General features: G+C 37.9%; 1 long non-coding RNA gene across 6 annotated transcripts in view; it reads left to right on the top strand.

Annotated features, from left to right (window-relative positions):
* The window catches only part of LOC114481285 (uncharacterized), a 179,923-nt gene that overhangs the window by 24,570 nt on the left and 137,566 nt on the right, over window positions 1–17,787 (top strand). The window contains exon 1 of one of the 6 annotated variants that reach the window (XR_003676234.1): window positions 12,468–12,750. The exons of the other annotated variants lie outside the window; for them this stretch is intronic. This is a non-coding gene — a long non-coding RNA (uncharacterized LOC114481285). Of the gene's footprint in view, window positions 1–12,467; window positions 12,751–17,787 lie in introns of those variants that run through there. 6 annotated transcript variants of the gene reach the window in all.

Raw genomic sequence — 17,787 nt, 5'->3', positions numbered from 1 at the left:
AGGGCAGCCATAAATTTCGTGCGTCAGGCAAAAACTCCTTTATTGTGGACGTGATGGATGGCTCGCAGCGGCAGACACCAAATTCTCGACTTTATCCTTAAATGGCAAGAACCCCCCCCCCCCTTCGCCATTACTTTTAAAACACTGAGCTTGAAATCTCCCCTTAGTATTTCACACAAATGACACGTTTATTAATCATATCCATGTGAGTGTATGAGTTTACAAGCTGCGTCTGGTGTATTTACGCACAGAAAGCCTGCTATAAATTTGATTTGGTTCTTTAGGTGCTGTAGGATTTATTTAAGCATGACTTTAGGTAATAAACATATGAGTAACAAAAAAAGTAATATCTCCCTGTGAAAACTTCAGTTTGGGTATTTATTACAAAGATGTTTCCATTGTTTTCTGAAAGTTTGATTTATAGCAATTCCTTAAAACCTGCCAGTTTTCTTTTAAAAAAAAACCCCCAATAATAATAATGTCCTTAAACTATTTTTTGTTTAAGTTTATCTTTGTCCTTGTCTCAGGATATTTTTATTAAGACGCTCATCCATCAGCAACACATATATTGGCTAAAACTATATAAATCAACCTTATGGATTTAATTTACTCCCTGAAAGGACAAAGGCATAGTTATACTCCATAAAGTTTTATCTTATTTAATTTTTGGTTGCATTCAATCTAAAATAGAGGATAGATTGCCTTCTATTTCCTCTTTTTAGTTGAACTTCTACACTTATTTTCTTCCCAGATGCTGGTTTATTGTAGCTGTAAACTAATATGTCTGTGAAAAATGCTATCACTAAAATTGAAAAATGTTGTGTATTTACAGTATATCATGTCAAATGTGTTGTATAATTCTTTTATTTTTATTGAAAAGATCAAATTCTGCTTATATTTTGATTTCTCATCTCTTTTGAATCACATGTTGTGTTATTTAATAAGAATTGGAGCCACTATGTAGTTTAAGGAGAACATTTGGTTGAAATGTGTTAAACTAAACTAAAGAGTTAAGAAGGAAGGCAAGAGTGAACAATAAATAAACTTACAAAAGTAATGGTTTAGTTATAAAGTTCTCTCTTTGTTGTTAAAAAATGAGCACAAAGAAACCTACAACTTAAACTAGTACAGGAGTGACAAAAAGTCTTAGAAGCCCCAGATGTGAAGCTTCAAAAAAAAAAAAAAAATGTTCATAAATGCGGCATTTTAAAGTCGAGCAAATGGAATAAGAAATACCCTCGACATGACATGAAAATTCACCTTGTGGCAGCCGGCACAGGGCGCGCCACATCAGCCGCCAGACAGGCCGACTGGATGTGACAGGTAAAAAGGGGAGATGATGGTTAGAAGGTGCTATTGTTTCATGCTGCTTTCTTGACCTGTCAGGTCTCCACGCACAGTTCTGAATCCAGGACCTTCTAATCACATGAAAACAGTTTTAAAAGGCCGTTACCCCAGACTCTGGTGATTGCTCCTGTTTAATTGATTTGCTTTGCACTGAGGCCTGTCACATTAATAATGGTTAAGTACAGGCCCAGTGTGTCACCCAGAGTGGTGCGTCTATCGAAAAATTAACAGCCTTAACTAACTGCTGTCTGTGAGGCAGGAGCTGAAGGATCGTACAGTGGAGCAGTTTTATATCTGAGCTAAAACTATGGTGCCATACACATATATACAGTAAATATACGGCTAGAACAATTAATCAGGCTGATTATAGCTTATCTCTGTCAGGCCCATTATACGTTTCTGGGACACGAGCACTAGTTCAATCGTCCTTTTTAGATTTATCTGTTTAGTTTTTCGATATTTATTTACATTTTATTAAGGAAATACAGTTTGCTCAAGGTTGTTGGCACAAGTTTGCCTTTTTTTATTTATCAGATGCTTTACATTCCTAATGTTGACGATGTAACTAATTACATTTCCTTATATTAATTTAGTAGTGTTTTGTTTCTTTGTCTCAAATCATATTTTGGATGTTATAAGAATTTGTGTTTATGTACAGTATATATCTTGTGTATATCAATGTTTTTTCATATATTGGCTGATACGTCAGTTATTTGCCGATACCTCGATTATTGGCCGATACTTTGGTTATTGGCTGATACATCGGTTATCGGCCGATATGTCGGTTATTGGCTGATACATAGGTTATTGGCAGATACATAGGTTGTTGGCAGATACATAGGTTATTGGCCGATACGTCGGTTATTGGCTGATACATAGGTTGTTGGTCGATACTTTGGTTATTGGCCGATACGTTGGTTATTGGCCGATACATAGGTTATTGGCCGATACATAGGTTATTGGCCGATACATTGGTTATTGGCTGATACATTGGTTATTGGCCGATACATTGGTTATTAGTCAATACATTGGTTATTGGCCGATACTTTGGTTATTGGCCGATACGTCGGTTATTGGCAGATACATAGGTTGTTGGCCGATACTTTGGTTATTGGCCGATACGTCGGTTATTGGCAGATACATAGGTTATTGGCCGATACATTGGTTATTGGCCGATACATTGGTTATTAGTCAATACATTGGTTATTGGCCGATACTTTGGTTTTTGGCTGATACGTCGGTTATTGGCAGATACATAGGTTGTTGGCCGATACTTTGGTTATTGGCCGATACGTCGGTTATTGGCCGATACGTCGGTTATTGGCCGATACATAGGTTATTGGCCGATACATTGGTTATTGGCTGATACATTGGTTATTAGTCGATACATTGGTTATTGGCCGATACTTTGGTTATTGGCCGATACGTCGGTTATTGGCAGATACATAGGTTGTTGGCCGATACGTCGGTTATTGGCCGATACATAGGTTGTTGGTCGATACATCGGTTATTGGCCGATACATAGGTTATTGGCCGATACATAGGTTATTGGCCGATACATTGGTTATTGGCCGATACATTGGTTATTGGCCGATACATTGGTTATTAGTCAATACATTGGTTATTGGCCGATACTTTGGTTATTGGCCGATACATAGATTATTGGCCATTATGTCGGTTAATGGCCGAAAATTTTGGTTTATTGGCCGATATGTCAAATATTGTTTTTTTAAAGCCCTCCATATCTGTATTAGTCATGCTCTAATACATACATAAATACATGAGTTATAATTACCATTTGCAGAGAAAAGGCAAATTATACTGACACGTAAATGGTGCAGTGTGAATAAAACTGTGATTATGCTCTCCAGCACTTCACAGGAGCCTTTGACAGGTCGCGCTAGTTGTTAAGTCTCCCTGATATTTCCATGACTGAGTGACACTTTGAAATAGCTCCCATCACCCAGATAGTGCGGTAATGCACCTTGCATGTGGACTGTCTTTAAAGTGCAGGAAATTAGACGCCGAGTTGAGAGTCCCCTTTCAACCAAATATGACAAGAAAATAGACTTCTTTTCTTCCAGACCCAGAGAGGGGAAAGGGGCTGCTCAGAAACTGGCACCAAATAAGAGGTTATAGGCGAGTGTGTCAGGAAGTATTACAGATATTATGTGTTTAAGACAGGACATTTCAGATACTTAGGAGTCGCACTCATACCTCCAGACTACACCCAAGATATTTTCCTCCCCCACATCTGTGTCAAAATAGTCTAGCGTTGACTCCATTTGCAAGCGCTCAAGTCAGAGCTGACATCAAGAACTTACAATATCTCTCCGGAAGTCAAACGACTGGAGCACAGCATGACGGAGGGAGTTAGAAAAGTTGAGGTGCAGCCAAGATTGCTGCAGTGAAGGGTCTTTTTCACTTTGTCTCCTCAATTAGTTAAAGCTGGTCAGGAGTAGAAAGTAAAGCCTACAGAGATTATTTGATGTCGTCCACTTGCCATCAGGAAGGTGAGGATCCAGGAGGGTTGTAGTCATGCTGTACAGAAGAGTTAGCTTCGCCTCCTTTCCCAGTTTGAACAGAAACCAGTCACTCAACTTGATCTGACAGTTGCCGTATATTACTATTCCAGAACTTTCAGGAAACTCAAAGCAGCTTTCTCAACTGTGTGTGTTACAAGCTTTATGTTAGCAAGAGGGAAAGTCTGCTACCATCAAAGTAGCATGATTTAGATTTGTAAAAAGCCTTTCTGTCGTTAAGTACATTTTAATGATGACTGTGCTTAACATTTATTTCATTCAATAAATCAAATTAATTATTTTATTGTACATATTTGTTGGGTGATGTTGTCATAGGTATTATAGTCATACATCAAGGCTAGGAGAATAAATGCTGTATTTTTAGGTGCGGTTATTATCTTTCAATTTTGATATATCATTTTTGCTGCTATTTTTACTTCCTCCTAACTGTCACACACCCCGTCCTTCATTCTTTGAAAACAAAGTTTGATTCCAACCTGGGTCCGTGCTGTGAAGTAGCAGTTGTTGTGAAATCACTGCTCTCCATATCAACCTGAACTCCATCCCTCACCTTGTATTACACACTTGTATTTATTCACAGAGCTTGAGTCGGGTGAAAATTATCAGGTGGTATGTTTTGACGCAGGGAGCACAGGGCAGGTCGGAATAAATGTCTGTGATGGGCAGATTATTTAGTCTAAAGTAGTTCTAAAGAATGATCTTGTCACATTTCACAGGAAGGATTAGGGGATACACGGGCGGAGTAGTGCTTCAGTCAGGAATTAGCGTCATGTGGTCGACTGGAGACAAGCATGCAAGGTATTTGCCAAGACAGGCTTGGACACTTACCGCTCCATTTGTCTACTCAGTGATCAAATAGCAAAGCTGATGATTATTTCCCTGTCATTTGTGGTTTACTGTATGTGAAATGTGTTAATCTGTGTATTTTCGTTTTCTGGAATTAAAACCTGAGGTATCAGTGCACGTGTGAGCACCTAAAGCCAAGTTGTTGTGACTCTCTAGATATGTATCTGTCCTGCAATGTTTAATATAAATGTCCAACAAATAGCATCATGATTTGCAATCCTGGGTTTGCATCCATGCAACTTAAATGATGGAGTTTGAGGCTGTCTTTAGGCATTCAGAATGAGCTTTTACCGTGATGATTGAAAACCGAAGGAGCAAGCCGACTAGAAGACAAAGATGAAGAGGCCTGACAAATGAAATCAAACTTCATAAGACCTGCCATTGGTGTCAGTTGTTATCCATATCTGAAGCGCATTACGGCACTGCGACTCAGAGTACTGCCTTCTCATCTGTCGGCTCAAATTCATCACATTCTCCACTGTTTCTTTTAAGTCACAAGTGTCAGTGTGAAGAGGAGTCTTAATTGACATCTGAGTGGCACAGTCATGGACCACAGCCTTTATTTTGGTGCCAAGAAGGGCTGTGTTGTTTTGATGAGTTATCATTGGCAGAAGCCAGTAGCAGATAGCGTTCGGCCTGGAAATGGTAAGTGACATCAGACAGAGAGGAGCTTGTCATTGTCCTCAGGCAGGTTGAGTCTCGCAGGAAGTTAGGAACAGCCTGTTGAAATGCCACTCAGAGGACTTGCTTATCTTTCAAAAAAGGAAGAATATGGGTTGATTTGGTGAAATCATTTAGACGTTTTGGCACCTGTTATTTGAAGAGTCGACATATGTTGGCATCGTTTCTTGATACTCTTTCAGCTGAATGTGATTTATTAAGTCAAACATGAAAAGCTATCATTAGCCTACAGCCTTCATATGCCACAATTTCACAAACAGTTCACACACATGCCTGATCGGTTTCTAAATTTAGAGGCGTTTTTGACATTTTTAAAAAAAGACAGAACGCTATCTATACAGTTTCCTTCACATCCATTCATTTTGCCCCAATCTATAAGGTCTCAAACTTTTTCTATAGAACCATTCTCTGCTCTATAACTAATACAAGTTTGTGATGTTTAAAGGAAAGACAAATAGAGAAATGTGTATGTTGGAAACCTTTGAACTTTTGAATGTCTTAAGGTCATTTAGAAAGATCTTAAGACAATTTTTTTGGCAGATATTTTACTCATAAGAAAGAAGTCAAAAGAAGTTATTTTCTGTCTCATCTTATTTTTGTATCTCTGTATCGTAATCCATCCATCCATCCATCCATCCATCCATCCATCCATCCAAGAAACAAAATATGTAGCTATTTAATAATCATGGATGACTAATATTCAATAACTTGCTGTTGCATCATATGTGTTTGTGTCTCAAACAAACTTTATTTAAATGTAATGAACAGCTTTGACAAGAGATTTACATTTTTTGATATATTGGTATAGTATATATTCTTTTTGTCTGTCTTTTATATAATTTCTGTCATTCTTTCTTATCTTGTCAGGGGTATTTGCAGTTTGGGCTTAATACAGTTAGCATGGTACACCTGGTGGAAATGAACACAAAAGCTCTTTAAAAGATGATTTTTAAAAAAATCTTGAATGGTTGATTTAGAACTTGTGTATGTTTTTACTGTACAACCTTGTGATGTAAAAACTCTCAATCTCCAGATGTACAGGCATGATTGTTGATGACAAATGTCTTAGACTAGAGGAAATAAATGTACACCATGTGAAAGCCTAATATTTCACTGCGGGTGGGTCCAAAAATTATGTGTGCAATTTGTACTTTGTAGTAATCGAACCAACTAATGTACACAATCATTCTTAATGCTATAACCAACACAGTGGCATTAGTAACCAGTGCACAGTAAATCAATGAGGTGTCTGTAACAAAGAGCTCAGGAGAAACGCTTCATAATCACAATCACTTCAATATTCAACCAGATGGAGTACAGTGTAAATAAATAGCTCTCAGCACAGTACATCTTACTGTACATCCATCATGAGCATGAGACCCCAGGCATCAATGCACAAATGAAAAATGGCTACCTTTGTTTCCACTCATCCGAAGCTCTGTGCAGCCCTTAATAGACGGAATCAGAATGTCTGCTGTGGTGTTGGAGGCTTTATGAGACCATTACCGCTTTTTTATTGTGTATCCCTGGACTAATGGCTTTCTATGGTCCCCCTGATTTACGGCCTGTCAGCTTTGTGGCTGTCCATTAAGAGTGGGAGGTTGACATCAAACCAGTGGCTGAAGTACCCAGTGATAAAAACAAGGACGTCACGTCTACTACTAAAACACAACAATGATGCTTATTTCTAGGGCTGTCACTTTAACGCATTAATTGCGATGAATTAATTACAGGAAAAAGAAAGCGCTAAAATAATAATGCCGTAAATCTTTTTTTTTAGCACTCCAAACAGTGTGGAACCTTCTCATTTCAAGAGTTCCCCGTATACCCATAATACTGATGCACAGACAACAACATAAGTTTGCTGAGCTGCTCAGCTTTGTTTGCGTTAATTTTGGTTTTTAAAAACATCGGATGGAAAACAAAAGCCTAGTTGTGTGCAAATTGTGCAAAAAAAAGTTTGCCCTATCACCGGAGCTTTGTAGCCCCCGCTACCACCTCAATGCTAAACATGTTGCAGCTAGCACAGACAGCTAGCGCGGACACTCGGACAGTGCTAACTGCTACATGCTGCGAGCACGCCGTGACTGACAAATGAACAAACTCACTGGATAAATATTATTTGGCCAGTTTAGGTTAAGTGACTCAGACTAAACTTTACCCTAAACCTAATCCTACCCCTAACTCTAAAACGCTACGTACGTATACTTGGGTAACCATACCATAGCACCAGGGGTTGTCCGTACGGTAACCATACCAATAGACACTTTCTAAAAACAAACAATAAATGACTTTATAAAGCCACTTTGTTATATACTATCCATGTTTTGATCTGCCACAATATTGTAATTTTTAAATGAAAATACCTCAAGTTGAGGGCGTTTCTCAGCATGTTTTAGGTGTGATTTAAAAAAAAGATTAATTAGATTAATTAATTAGTTAATTAATTACAGAGCATGATTAATTAATCGCACCATTTTTTAAATCTCTTGACAGCACTACTTATTTAATGGAGTTGATAAGTATTGATATAATATACAAGTGCTATACAATATTACATCATATTTCCCCTATAGGTCTATTGTTTACATTTGATTTGTGATGAAATTGTAATACACACAGAAAGACCTGTGGATGATACTGTATCACTGAGATATGTTAGCAGTAGTATACTTTAATTTTTAAAATTATTTTTAATTAAAACAATTTATTAAAACATTGTGAAATGATGATGAAAACAGTAGGTCTACTATTTTGCCAGCCATAAAGAAGGTTCTACAATACCTGTGGTAGAAGATGATTTATGAGAGGATTATGTAGGCTTATTATTTATTAATATTTGTAATTATTCAATATCAAAAAATAAAAACTTGCTGTGTTCAGAGATTCATTTTGTTAGGTTACCTTTATTGAAGAGCCCATCCAGACAAACAGGATGGAATGTTTAATTTAAAGGGGCTCTTAAATGGATTATGTACAAAAAAATCCATCTGAAACTTTGATCTCTGTTGGGTCTTGTATGACCTTATATGGCATTATAAAAAAAACCAGCAAGAATAACTTTAAAACCTCCTCAGTGGTCGGATAGCAATCTTAACTACAATAATCTGCCTCGAATCTTCAATAAACCTAACTTTATTAGCTCATACACAAGGATCATCCACACGGATTTAGTACAAAGGAATTAACTGTGCCTTTTTGACTTTCTTTAGATGTTCTGACAGGAAATCACATTCTGCAAGACATGATCAGAAGTAACTGCAGACTTTGTGAGAGATGATTAACAGAATTCATGCCGAAAAGCATATACGCTCAGTAAATATCACACTGTTTCTCCCTAATTATGAGGGTTTTCTTGGAGGCACTTTTCGGGGTGAGGCAGGTGATCCCTGATGGGGGTGGAGCTGGTCCTGCTTCACACAAAATCAATTCTGGCCTTTGGTGTTGGTAAGCCAGCGGGGTTGGGGGCGAGGAGGGAGAACACATGTCTGACACCTTCTGACTTTTTCATGAGGAACTGTTTGAAGTTTTAAACCCCCACAGAGGATTCTTGCGGCGATGAATATAAAAAAGAGTGCAGACATATTACTATCGATGAAATTCCACAAGCTGAGAAAAAATATTTGGACTGAAAATATTATACACTTTGAAGATGATGTGCAGTTTCTTTATATTAGCATGTGTTTTCTCTTTATGATGGACATCTTTTCACAATAAGTTCACTTAAATTGTCCTTGTCTCAAGTGGTTGGGTTCACGCGCTGTGGAGGGCACAAAGAAGAGGAGCATGACCTCAAAGCGTCTTTTGTTGCAGAGGCAGTGGAGGGTGGTGACTGGGATTCATGTGATGGTTTGAGGAGGTGTGGTAGGTGCTCAGGAGGGTGGGCTGACCATGACAAGCTTGATTTCAGCAGTCTTGGTGGTCTCGTCTTTCAGCTCTACTTGTAATAGCCCTACACTGCCTTCTTTCTCCACAAAAAACTTTGATGGCACTTTGGAGTAAGTCAGTGGTTTGGACATGAGTTTTATGGGTTTAAATGTTGTTTTTGTCCAACCAAAGCAGCCATTGCATCTGAACAGGAAGTCAGACTGGTGATCTTTAGTCTTTTGGAATTAATTCTCATTTTCTATCACTGCCTTTCTAAACCTCAACATGAAGTTTATTTACAGTGTTTCTTTATAGTATTATTATTGGTTGGAGACAGAGAGTGTTTTCCAATCAAAACTGTTGGCTTCACTCTACATTTAGATCATGCAGTAGGTGTCTATGTTACAAAATGTTGTAAAATGCTAAATGTGAAGTTCCTTAGCTGTTTTTGACTTATTTCCATAAATATCTCAATGTCACAATAGTTATCTAAGAGCGTTAGCGTTAGGGTTGCCTGAATAGCTTTAGTGTGTGTTTGATCAGAGGGTCACGTGATCAGCATTCATGTCAGCATTTAGAATAATGACCAATCTGAGGGTTAACACAGGAAAGAAAAAATAGTTTTTATAGTAATTTTGTGTGTTTTTCTGTCATTCTGTGTATATTTGTTGCTCATTATGAGGCATTTTGTGCATTTCTGTAGTCCTATATGTTTTTTGGTGCTATATTGTGTACTTGTGCTGCCATTTTGCGTTTTTTGGAGTAATTTGTGTATTTCAGTTGTCATTTTGCTTGTTAGGACTGTGGGTTTACAGAGTAATTTTTCATGTTTTTCTGGTCTTTTTGTGAACCTTTTTTTTGTCATTTTGTTCATTTTTGGAGTAGTTTTGTGTGTTTTTAGAGTATTTTCCAGTGTTTTTCCTATTGTCTTTTTTGTATTTTTAAGAATGTATTCTTGTTTTTGTTATGTGTATTTTTCTGTCATTTTGCACGTTAACTTTGGGGGCCGCATAAAATTAGACCAAGGGCCGCATGTTTCCCCTTGGCCGCCAGTTGACTATGTCTGCTTTAGGATTATTCAAGGCTTTCTGAGATCCTGATGTATTCTTTGTCTGATTACCCAAGTTACATATTCACAAGCCTTAAACAGTAGTTTTTAAAAAAAGTATTCCTTTTTAGGAGATAAACCAGGTAGTAAATAGCCTAAATGTGTTCTAAGAACAGCGTAACCATGAATTACATTATTTTAAGATCAAGCCATTTCTTAATCTATTCACTTGTTGCTAACGGCAACCTTTTTTGTCACACAAGTGGTTGTGCCTAAATTATGTAGATTATTGTATTTACTGTAGCACTTCAAGAGTGGACAATTTTATCCATCAATTAACTCATTGTGTAGTTCCTATTGTTGCATTGAGGTTTCGTTTGCATCAAAGAACCCTAGAGCAGTGAAAACGCTCCTTTGCCCAACCTCATTTGGGGTGTGAACACGCAACAAAGTCTTGAGCTGATCAGGCCGACAAATTGTAGAGCGATTGTTTTGGCTGTAATCAAAGCATTTCCAATCGCAATTCTAGAGCGATTCAGGTGTGCTGTGAACACAAACGCTCTTGTTTGGACCAAACACAGAAAGTGTTGAATATGAGGTAGAGCACACAGCATTTTGGAAACCAGCTGCAGCGTGGAACAAAACATCAAAACTACCAAAAGAATGGCAACTGGTTGCCGCTCCATTGTTAAATGTTGTGAAAGAACGACAAGAGAAGGCAGAAGGTTCTGCTCTTGTTATGCGCTTGCTTTGACCAATAAGTCCCTACTCCAGTAATGGTACCACTAGATTATACAACTGCACCAGAGGCTGTTGGGAGTAGATCAAAAAGTGAACATAAAACTAGCCACATCGAGATGATAACATTATATAGGTTATCTAACACCCTAAGTCACAGTTAAAAGCTCTTGTATCAGGATAGAGATTCAGTAAGTGTAGAAAACTTGGGATAGAGTGATAGAAGGATGTCAACCAATTTCAGTGGCTAACGTTGGCGACTTTGGATGTACTTCACCTTCCGCCAAATGTCAAACGAGATGCTTAAGCAGTGGATAAGATGACAAATATAAATTAATGGAGCAAATGTGTGATTTAAGTACATATCTATCTAAGGCTTAAATCCATTTTCAGTTCAATCAGCAGAACAATAATAGTAACTGAATGGAAAGAAAAAAACTAGGATGTGCTATACAACCAAAGTTGTGCTAATCACCATTTTAGTTTGTTCTGTCAGGTGATGATGAGCATCTCTGTCAGGTGAGGGCCGTCATCCCAAGGAATCTCTTATAGAAACTGTTGGCGTGAAGATTGGAGGATCTTCTATACTTTGTTTAATTGGTGATCTCATATTGTCAGGGTGTTGTAAATTGATTCTTGTAACTTTTTTGGTATAATAACCTCTACTCTCATTCAATTTTGCCTTTACGTTTGATGGCTTTAAAAAGGTTAATGGATACTAACTTCATAGAACGTTCATGTCTGATCACTTGTAAAACCTTCAATAAAATGGAAAACTTCAGTGTAACAATTTTGTGGTTGGATCTAGCATATTTATATTGATATCATTGGATTCCTTGGCCCTGAAAATGGTAGTTTAGCTGTCAAAATAAAAGCTCTCGGTTATTTAGAAGCTGAGATATTGACTGAAACCCTTTTTATGGCGTCTATTATGTAAAATCCAAGATGGCGGCAAAATAGGTATCAGGGCAAATGGAAACATTGTTTTTCTGAAACAATAGATTTTCCAAAAATGTATAGTTTTCATACTCCACAAAAATCTGGTGAAATTACATTGAGTACCTGACTATTTCTTTTAAATCTGCTTTGAGAACAACAAGCGTTTACTATTTCAGGTGCTTTGTAGTGACTTTCCTTTGTTTAGAAGGTTTCCAATGTTCTTCTCTTTCCCTTTTTCAACCTTCCTTTTATGAGTCAGATAACATTGAGCAGAGGTCCCTCTTACCCAACCAAAGTTTCATTTGCTGACTTCCTGTAACAGATGCTGGTGCTTGTCTCAGGGAAGTTTAATGTCCTAGATCTGGTGGCACTGCCATATAACTGCTGTATAAATAGATTCTTGTGACAGAACCATTCATCTCCAGCCATGAACACATCAACATTAAACGACGGCTCACCAAGACCTCTGTGCTTGTTAGGGCAAGATCAGCAGTCCAGATGCCTGAGATGTAAACTCGTGAAGAGAAGATTAATTTATCTGTCATCCCCGCCTCTGACAGTAGTTATAAATCTGATTTAGCTGTTGAGCAAAGGCCATGAAGAAGGGCAGTTGGACATTAAGATTTCAAAGAAGGGATATGAAAAGGAAAAACTTGTGACTCTCTGCAAACCACAAAGAGGTCAAAAGTTCTCGTGTGGCGACCCACGCGTGCATATTGATTTTTTACAACTTAAAAAAAGGTACAGTAGTGTGTGTCTTCTTTTTGTTGTTTTTAAATTGGTGGTGATCATGTGAGATGTCTTGGACTTGGAGTGTGCATGGAATGTCAAAGAAGCTATTTAGTGGTAGATGGATGGGAACAGGCGAAAGGAGGTAGTCACATCCTGTGACCATCTGCACTGGAGTCATGCTATTTATTCAGATCGCACGCATATGTTCAGGCGTAACGTGACACTGCAGATATTTGAATGCTTAAAAATACATTTGTTGCCAATTTTCAGTTGTGGGAATTCCATTCTACAAATTTTATCTTGCCTCTGCTTTACCTCATCCTTTGAAACAATTTTCTTTCTTCAACCTCTGCAGCATTTGTGATTTTAAGCCATCTGTAGCTGTAGGTTCTGGCAGTGTCAACGTTTTGCCATGATGAGAACATTTGCTCTCTACTTTTTTTTCAGGCTATCAATACACGAGCAATTCCTCGCTGCATATCACACTGCTTTAAGATGGTTAGGGTGGGGATCAAACGTCATAGTGCATTAAACAGCTAAATGACCTGATCACAGTGAAGAGTGGGTGTAGTGTGGGTCGGTGGGAGGTGCAACACACAATGATGAATCCCTTCCTTTGAAGTGCAATGCTCTTCATGGTGTCTGTGTTGCTTTCACTCAAACAAAGCCTCCCTTTTGTCAGTCATTAAAAAAAAACCCCACCTTTTTTGTTCTACCAAAGGATGCATTGAACACGTATCAGTCCTTTATGTCACAAGATCATCCTGGGATGTCTTCCTGCTCCAACAAATGGTAAATGGAAAATCTTTAAATACCCCTGACATAGTCACAAAGCGCTAAACAATATTAGCATATTTACACACCAACGAGACAGAGCAAGGCACTATTTTACCATTGAAAGCAATATAGGGTTCAGGGTCTTACGCAAGGTCACTCTTACACAAGGACAGGTGTATCCTAGGGCTCAAATCCCCAACCTGTTAATCAGAATACATATAAAACCTACAGAATAGCAGCCTCCTGAACCATGTTTAGATACCCTTAATTACCTCCGCCAAGCGCAGAGCAGAAGGTTATGTTTTTCTGCCTGTTAGCAAGATAACTTAAAAAGTTAAGAATGGATTTGGATGAAATTTTCAGAAAAATTGATAAATGGGACAAGGAACAGGTGATAACATTTTGGTAATCTTCTGGTTACCAAAAGAATTTATTTGTATAACATTTTTTCCCTTCCATACTGTGGAACTTCTTCTTGATGATGACAGGTTCTCCCAGATTTAACAGCTCAATGTTGACAGGTAATCATTGTAACCCTGAATGTTTTGAGCTGAGGAGATTTAGCTGATCTTGAGCTGCTTGGCAGAGGTCTGCGCTCTCCAAGTGCTTTTCTAGTTATAAATGGAATTATATAGTTCCATTTGTACAATTCAACAGCTTTAACGTCATTATGAAGAGGACACACTCTTCTTCTACATTGATTTTAGAGTACTGTGACCACTACAACAACTTTATAATGATAATGATAATCAGAGTAAAGCTAAACAAAGGCGTTGCTTCAGGTGTACTCGTGTACAAAAAGGAGATGTGAGCACAAAAGTGGAAGGAACACATTTTTTAAAATGAAATAACCAGGAACAAACATTTTCTTTAAAGCTTGGTACCAAACGTTCCATGGACCACTACCGGTCCACGGCTTGGTGGTTGAAAACCACTGATGTATGAAACATCTCCAGGATCTCCTTGTCATGCGAGTAACGTTAAGGGCAAACACGAGCACCCACTTTCCTTTAAATTAAAGATTCTGTCCCCTTTGCAGCTCTATCAACTGCCATGACGCACAAGTCTGAATGCATCATAGTTTTTTTTACTTAAGTGAAGCTAATTATGTTAATGACCTCTCTTGCCCCGCTGGTGTGGTTTGGCTCCTCCAGTGTATTTCTCCCAGAGTTGTGGCATGGAAGAAGGTATAATTTTTTGATATGTCACAGTATGCAGGGCCAGAGGCAGGATTAATGGCTGCCTCTCTTCATCCAAGGTCCTTTAGCAGTAATTGCAAGCAGAATCTGACTACGGTATGCAACATGCCAAAACAGCCTGCATTTGACAGAGTACCTTACTGCAGTAATAACTTAAGCATGCTCATTCTCACAAATTGGGCATCGCATGCCTCCCACGCCAAAGAACAGAAGCAACAACTTCTTTCCAACCCCACTGGATATCAATCTCTGTGAGTGACTCTTTGCTTTGACATGTTTCTGTTAAAAACACTATCTAATTCTTAAAAGCTGCATTTCTTGGCTTTATTGCTTCACTTACATCTGAGGTGGACACGTTTACATTGTAGCATTCATTTGTTTTTAATTCAGAATAAAAGTTAAATCCTCTTTAAACTAACCAATGCTTTTTTTTGCATTTTCTAACGTAAATTTAATTTCGAATTAATCTTAAATGCAAATTAGGTGTCTGGTTTATTCCAATTTTAATTCCGAATTAAATAATTCCTCTTTCTAGTAAACACTTAATTTCGCTAAGTTAATTCCGGTCATTCTTGGCGCGACTGCGTGCTGGAGACGACCACCCGGACTCCAGCTGAGACTATTTATTTAATTATGGACATGGATATAATGAAAAGAGTGGATGGACAGAAGCATAAACATGCGGACATTCACACGGACACACTTCGGATCATTATAAAGTTAATTTTTCACTCATCGTCCTGTACAGTGGAGGTAGAACAGCTGTTACATTAACCACTGGCTTTGATTGACCAAAGTTCCACTTCTATCTCCTTCTCCTGCTCAGATGACCAAAGTGAAACCGTGTGTTATTGTAGAGCTGCTGCTTCAAAACTACAATCAAAATAAAATTGAAAACAGTTCTCATCATGTGGTCTTCTATGTTGGAGCCGAAAATGAAATTGAATTAAATTTGTTGTGTGTTTTTTCCTGATAGACTTGAATACTTCTCGTTCGCCCCCTGTCCAATCAGAATCCTTCCCAACCCCTAGACTGAAAGCAGATTTAAATAAAGCCGAATAAACCGGTTTTCTATGTAAACCTCTATTTGGAATTACTATTTCCATGTAAACACGAAGCAGAACACTTTATTTTGGAATAATTTAATACGGAATAACTAATTCTGAATTAAAAAACATCATGTAACCAAGGCCAGGGAAGTGTTTTGAACTTACAGTAACATTTTAAATAATCCCTTTGAGCCTTGATGAAATGTGTTGGGCAGTTGTAGCCTCTACTGTTAGCCTCCAGGTGTGTGTATGAAAAAGTCACCGCGTGGTTTCCTCTCTCACTCTATCAGTTGATAGTTTGTATCCAGGCTCAGGACAGAGGGACTTTATGTGCTGCTCTGTGGTGGCCTGTGTTTTCTGGAGCAGTTAAAAGCTTGGCAGGTCTACTCCTGTCCAAACAGTCCACTCCGGACATCTACATCAAACAGTTCTCTGCGGTAACCAATGGAAGGTTAAAACATGATGCCAGGCTTACTTTTTATTTTTATTTTCCCTAAATAAAAATGTCTAGTCTATTTTATTTTTAATTTGCAAATGGTGTATTTTTCTGTCAGCCTGTGTATGTTTATTGTTGTCTTGCTCATTGTGAAGCATTTTGTGCATTTCTGTAGTCCTTTTGTGTATTTTTGCTGTCACTTTGCGTTTTTTGGAGTAATTTTTTGCTTGTTTGTGAGTACTGTGGGTTTGCAGAGTAATTTTTTGTGTTTTTCTTGTCTTTTTGTGTACTTTTGTTGTCATTTTCTGTAATTTTGTATATTTTTTGAGTAATTTTGTGTATCACTTTTGTGGTTTTGTTCATTTTTGTAGTAGTTTTGTGTGTTTTTGGAGTATTTTCTGTGTTTTTATTGTAATTTTTTGTGTATTTTTAATGTATTCTTGCTCTTGTTTAGTGTATTTTTCTGTCATTTTGTACGTTTATTTTGGGGGCCGCATAAAATTAGACCAAGGGCCGAATGTGGCCCCTGGGCCGCCAGTTGCCTATGTCTCATCTATGCAATTCACAGAAGAAAACTCTGGATCAAGTGTAAAAGCATGATTTAATAAGTAACAAGAAAAGACAAGCTAATGAAAGATTCTCGCTCTCACCGGACATGTTGGAGCGAAATGAACTTTCCCCACAATGTGTGCTCAGGAGCGCATGCACAGCAATCACTAATTCACTCTGCCTTATCCACTGACATTGACGATAGAGAGTAGATGCAATGTGAAAATGTAAATAAACTCTGGAGGAGCTTTGGGTCAGTGTGGGATGAAATTTATAGTTTTGGCATTTGCACTGCAGTCATCATTCAAGCCCATGTCAGGAGCGGAGGCCTTGATCAGCACAGCCTCCAGTGGCCCTCAGATGACCCGCAGCCTATCTGACCAGCTGTGGTTCAGATGCCTTAGTCTCAGATGTTCACATTGCAGCAATAACTTAGATGCTTAACCCCTTCCGTGCTACAACATCCTCCACAGTAGTGTGTGTGTGTGTGTGTGTGCGTGTGTGTGTTTGCCAAACAAGAAAAAGTTGATGCAAGGTCTCAAATTGTCATGGGAAACATGATAAATCTATTGATAAATAAATTACAAAATGTGTAAAAAAAAAACAACTTTAGCTTAGTTTTTAGTGTTTACACTGAAAAAAAAAAAAACATTTATCGACCAAACCAACAATAAAAGCAAATCCATCATTATGCTTTATGTTGTTTCCACCTGATAGGAAAGAAACTTTCAATTAACAGTACATGCAGTGAAAAATACCAGCATTTGCTTCTCTATGTGACTCACACACATCACAAAATAAGAGAAAAATATACTGAATAATAAAAACAACAGACAAACAAAACACACAAAAATCACATGCACTAAATGAGAAAAATACTCACTATTACCAGCAACACACAAAACAACAGCAAAGACACACTGAGAGAAAAAATACAAAAAAGATCACAGAGAAAACATACAAAATGACATAAGAAACAACCAAACGACACAAAAATCACACACACTGAGATAGAATAACAAATAATACCAACAAA

This window comes from Gouania willdenowi, chromosome 19 (assembly GCF_900634775.1).
Source record: "Gouania willdenowi chromosome 19, fGouWil2.1, whole genome shotgun sequence".
Taxonomy (NCBI): Eukaryota; Metazoa; Chordata; class Actinopteri; order Blenniiformes; family Gobiesocidae; genus Gouania; species Gouania willdenowi.
The sequence above is the reverse complement of the archived record's forward strand: the minus strand, read 5'-3'. Positions and strand labels throughout refer to the sequence as shown.